The sequence below is a fragment of the Carlito syrichta genome, unplaced genomic scaffold (assembly GCF_000164805.1).
Source record: "Carlito syrichta isolate Samal-C Ts95f unplaced genomic scaffold, Tarsius_syrichta-2.0.1 Scaffold304687, whole genome shotgun sequence".
NCBI classification, from domain to species: Eukaryota; Metazoa; Chordata; class Mammalia; order Primates; family Tarsiidae; genus Carlito; species Carlito syrichta.
The window spans coordinates 90,468-95,855 of NW_007248783.1; the positions used below are offsets into that span (position 1 = coordinate 90,468).

The 5,388-nt window shown below is 49.9% G+C and overlaps 1 pseudogene across 1 annotated transcript; it reads right to left on the reverse strand.

Moving 5' to 3' along the window:
- Positions 1-2,117: 2,117 nt before the first annotated feature.
- On the reverse strand, positions 2,118-3,427 carry LOC103262984 (annotated as a pseudogene). The gene has a single exon (XR_002482111.1). The product of XR_002482111.1 is annotated as a POU domain, class 5, transcription factor 1-like (transcript).
- Between the last annotated feature and the right edge of the window lie 1,961 nt (positions 3,428-5,388).

Below are 5,388 nucleotides of genomic sequence, written 5' to 3' on the forward strand. Positions count from 1 at the left end.
ATGCGCTACCATGCCCGGTTGATTTTTTGATTTATTGTAGAGATGAGGTCTCGCCACGTTATCCAGGTGGGTCTCAAACCCGCGGGCTCAGGCAATCCACTCACCTCAGCCTCCCAGAGGCGTGGGATTACAGGCTGAGCCACCGAACCCGGCAACATATGAATTTTAGAGGAAATAAATATTTGGTCTGTAGTACCACTGTAGGCATTTGTGACTCTCTAAGAAGAAGAAAGAGAACTGCACACTGTCTGGAAGGTTTGATGATGGCTTCAGAGAGGAGTTCATTCTCTGATTGAACCCTATGCACCTTTACATTTGAAGAAGCAACAGCTAACACCATGAGGGCTAAGGGAGCCTGGCATGTTGAGTCAGTCCTGGCTACAGCATGTACTGCAAGGGTGAAGTGGCAGTCGACAAGCCTGGAGAGGTTAGCAGGGCCCAGATGTACAAGGCCTGAAAAGATAGGCCAGAGGGGGGCGTGTAGGTGGTGGGGACCTACTGAAGGATTTCATGCAAAGGAGAGTCATGAAGGCTGGTCACAGGGAGCTCAGAACAGAAGCCACTGCTATATCCCAGGTGACAAGGGATACGCAGGGGCATGACAAGACAGAAGAGGGTTCGGAAGAGATCTGCAGTGCAGTCAACAGAGCCCTCAGAGTCTACCAGAGGAGGTGAAGGAGAGGGCATGAACCATCACATTGTATGTAGCTCTTGCAGCCTTAGGCCCACTGTCTGTCACTTGATCTGTAACAAGTAGAAATTGCTCTGCCCTGGTTTCATCACATGTTGTTGATAGGCCTAAGTTAACTTATCTCTGTGAAAGTGCTTTGGAAACTTTAAAGTATGATAAATAGATAAGATATGATGCTTATAATTGCTATCACCCTTCCTCTCTAGCCTTCATGTCCAAAACATTCCTAAGGGCCACTGTCCATTATGAAATTATGGATTTTTTAAAGATTCAAAAGCAAGCATGATTCTAACAAATACGAACAGAAATTTGTTTTTTAAAAAAACAAAAGAGCCGGGCTCGGTGGCTCACCCTGTAATCCCGCGCCTTTGGGAGACTGAGGTGAGTGGATTGCCTGAGCCCCGGGTTCGAGACCCGCCTGGGCAACTTGGCGAGACCTCATCTCTACAATAAATCAAAAAATCAACCGGGCGTGGTAGGGCATGCCTGTAATTCCGGCTACTTGGAAGGCTGAGGTGGAAGGATCGCCGGAGCCCAGCAGGTAGAGGCTGCGGTGGCCGGGAGCGGCCACTGCACTCCAGTCTGGGTGACAGAGTGAGACTCCAACTCAAAAAAAAAAAAAAATTAAAAAAAAAAAACAAAAAAAGCAAAAGGTTCCCATAATCCCATTGCTGAGAACCAGCCAGTGTTAAGAATGTGGGGAACATACTTCCATTTGTCTTGCAAACGAATATTCACACAATAATAATACTGATCATGATTATGAAGTAATGTCATCCAACTACATACCAAGAGGTGGAAGATTGGGAACAGAGGCCTCTGATTCCAAGGATCTGTTCAAATGCTTACGCTTCAGGGCCCTTCAGCCCCACCTGCTGGCTGGAGACAGTAGCGCTGCCCCAGCCAGCAGGTGCTCCTGCAGCTGCCAGTCCTGCCTCCACGTGGGACCTCTTGGGTGCAGGGAGACTGGAAGAGGGATGGATGGGGCTGGGAGGGAAAGGGGACAGGTACTGAGGCCCTACCTGGGGGCTGCAGAACCAGGGCAAAGGCTGGTTCTGGGCGGGCCTGCCCCAAGCAATACACCTGCAGAAAATAAAACTTTTTTTTTTGAGATGGAGTCTCACTCTGTCTCCCAGACTGGAGTGCAGTGGCACACTCATGGCCACCGCTGCCTCGACCTGCTAGGCTCAGGCGATCCTTCCACCTCAGCTATCCAAGTAACTGGAACTACAGGCACACGCCACCATGCCTGGCTAATTTTTTGATTTACTGTAGAGATGAGGTCTCACCACATTGCTGGGACTGGTCTCAGACCATGGGCTCAGGTAATCCTCTCACCTCAGCCTCCCAAAGTGCTAGGATTTATAGGCGTGAGCCACCATGCCAGGCCAGGATAAAACTTCTTCTTTTTTTTCCCTATCTACTGTGTGTCCCAAGCTTCTTTATTTAAGAACTAAGTGATACGTGATGTGGGGATTAAAATCAAGAGCATCATTGAACTTCACATTCAACCAGTTTCCCCACTCCCTGCCCCCACCCTTTGTGTTCCCAATTTCTTCCTTAGTGAATGAAGAACTTCAGCCCAAAAACTCTAGTACAAATTCCAGGTTCTTCTTCCCTCGTATCTTCCCTTTCTCTGTCCCCCATTCCTAGAGGGGAAGTCACCTCAGTTTGAATGCATGGGAGAGCCCAGAGTGGTGACAGAGACAGAGGGAAATGCTTCCCCCTCAGGGTAAGGGACTGAGGAGTACAGCGTAGTGAAATGAGGACTCCCATAGCCTGCGGTACCACAATGGGGCCCTGGGGCCAGCGGAAAAGATACTGGTCCCCCTGAGAAAGGAGACCCAGCAGCCTTGTAATCCTCTCGTTGTGAATAGTCACTGCTTGATCGCTTGCCCTTGTGGCACCGGTTACAGAACCACACTCGGACCACATCCTTCTCAAGCCCAAGCTGCTGGGCAATGTGGCTGATCTGCTACAGCGTTGGTTTTGGGCACTGCAGGAACAAGGTCTCCGGGTTGCCCCTCACTCGGTTCTCAGTACTTGTTCTCTTTCTCTTTCGGGCCTGCACAAAGGTCTCTGCTTTGCACATCTCCTGAAGATTTTCGTTGTTGTCAGCTTCCTCCACCCACTTCTGCAGCAGGGGCCGTAGCTTACACATGTTCCTGAAACTCAGCGACAGAGCCTCAAAACGGCAGATAGTCGTTTGGCTGAACGCCTTGCCAAAGAGAACCCCCAGAGTGAGCCCCACATCAGCCTGGGTATATCCCAGAGCGATCCTCTTCTGCTTCAGGAGCTTGGAAAATTGCACGAGTTCTTTCTGCAGAGCTTTGATATCCTGGGACTCCTCAGGGTTTTGCTCCAGCTTCTCCTTCTCCAGCTTCATGGTACCAGGGGGGACAGTGCAGGACTCAGGGGAGTCCCCCTCAGAGTTGCTTTCCACCTCAGCTCCTGCCTCACCTTCAGGCTGAGAGATCTCCAGGCCACCTTGGGGCACTAGTCCCACTCCAACCTGCGGTCCACAGTATGCCATGCCTCCATAGAACTCATATGGTGGGGGGCACGGGGGAACCCCCCACACCTCAGAACCTGGCCCAACCCCTGGCCCAATTCCTGGACCTCCAGGAGGGCCTTGGAAGCTTAACCAGGTCCGAGGGTCAACCCAGCCTGGCTCCGGCTCTCCTGGCCCATCGCCCCCACCGCCTGGCGGGGGCGAAAAGCCAGGTGTCCCGCCATGGGGAAGGAAGGCACCCCAAGCTGGGAGCCTGGTGAAATGAGGGCTCGCCAAGGGACTGCTCAACACCTCTCTCCCTCCCCTATCCCACCCACTCGGATAAAATTTCTAAGTGATCAATATAAAAACCAAAGTTCAGTCAAGCATGCTAGAAGACAAGTTGAATTATCTTTCTCTTCTCTCTGTAGAAAATTAAATTATGAAACTATCATTTGGAGACCAAGAACTATGCAGCCAAAAATATAGGAAGAAAAAATAAGTAGTAGCTGTGCCAGAAAGTCAAATAATAATAATAAAATAATAATATAGGCCGGGTTCGGTGGCTCAGCCTGTAATCCCAGCACTTTGGGAGGCCAAGGTGAGTGGATTGCCTGAGCCCGCAGGTTCGAGACCCACCTGGGCAATTTGACGAGACTTCATCTCTACAATAAATCAAAAATCAGCCGGGTGTGGTAGCGCGTGCCTGTAGTTCCAGCTACTCGGAAGGCTGAGGCGGAAGGATCACCAGAGCCCAGCAGGTCAAGGCTGCGGTGTCCGGAAGCGGCCACTGCACTCCAGTCTGGGCGACAGGGTGAGACTCCAACTCAAAAAAAATAAAAATAAAAAATAATAATAATAATATAATAGCTATTGCTGTTATTTAAATTTTGTAATGCTAGCTTTTTACCAGTTGTAATTTGTTGTGGTTTACTTTCTTATTTATTATCTTTATTTTATTTTTCGAGTTAGGTTCTCACTCTGTTGCCAAGGCTAGAGCACAGTGACTCGATCCCAGCTTACCACAGCCTTGATCTCCTGGGCTCCAGCAACCCTCCTACTTTGACCTCCCAAATAGCTGGAGCTATACCACAACACCTGGCTAAATTTTTTTTTTTAAGAGATGAGGTCCTAGCCAGGCTCGGTGGCTCAGCCTATAATCCCGTGCCTTTGGGAGGCTGAGGTGAGTGGATTGCCTGAGCCTGCGGGTTCAAGACCCGCCTGGGCAACTTGGCGAGATCTCATCTCTACAATAAATCAAAAAATCAGCCAGGCATGGTAGCGCATGCCTGCAATTCCAGCTACTCGGAAGGCTGAGGTGGAAGGATCGCGGAGCCCAGCAGGTCGAGGCTGAGATGTGGCTGGGAGCGGCCACTGCACTCCAGTCTGGGTGACAGAGTGAGACTCCAACTCAAAAAAAAAAAAGATATGAGGTCTTAATATGGTCTAGAACTGAGTTCACACAATCCTCCTGCCTCAACCTCCCAACATGCCAGAATTATAGGCATGAGTCAATGTACCTGGCTTAGCTATTTTATTACAACTACTTTTAAAGCACCTTCTCAAAGGGGTGAGAAAGATTCTGTCATCAAATCCCCAACCTCAGTAAGAAACCCCAGCTTCTATTCCACATCTGTCCTGCTAAAGATAGGTAAAACCACTTGAGGGAACACTGCACAAGAAGGAAAAGGCATTCCTACCTGCTTCCAGCATGTGCCACGTGGTGGCTCATAGTTGTAATCCCAGCACTTTGGAAGGTCAAGGCAGGAGGATTGCTTGAGCCCAGGAGTTTGAGACCAGCCTAGGCACTATAACGAGATCTTGTCTCTACAAAAAAAGCAAAAAATTAGCTGGATGTGGTGGTGCACACCTGTAGTACCAGCTAGCTACTTGGGAGACTGAAGCGGAAGTATCGCCTGAACCCAGGAGGTCAAGACTGCAGTTAGCCGTGATCATGACACTGCACCATCCAGCCTGGGCAACAGAGTGAGACCTGATTAAGAAAAAAAAGGAGAGCCAGGCTCGGTGGCTCAGCCTGTAATCCCGCGCCTTTGGGAGGCTGAGGTGAGTGGATTGCCTGAGTCCGCGGGTTTGAGAGCCGCCTGGGCAGGTGAGACCTCATTTCTACAATAAATCAAAAAATCAGCTGGGCATGGTAGCACATGCCTGTAATTCTGGCTACTCGGAAGGCCGAGGTGGAAGGATC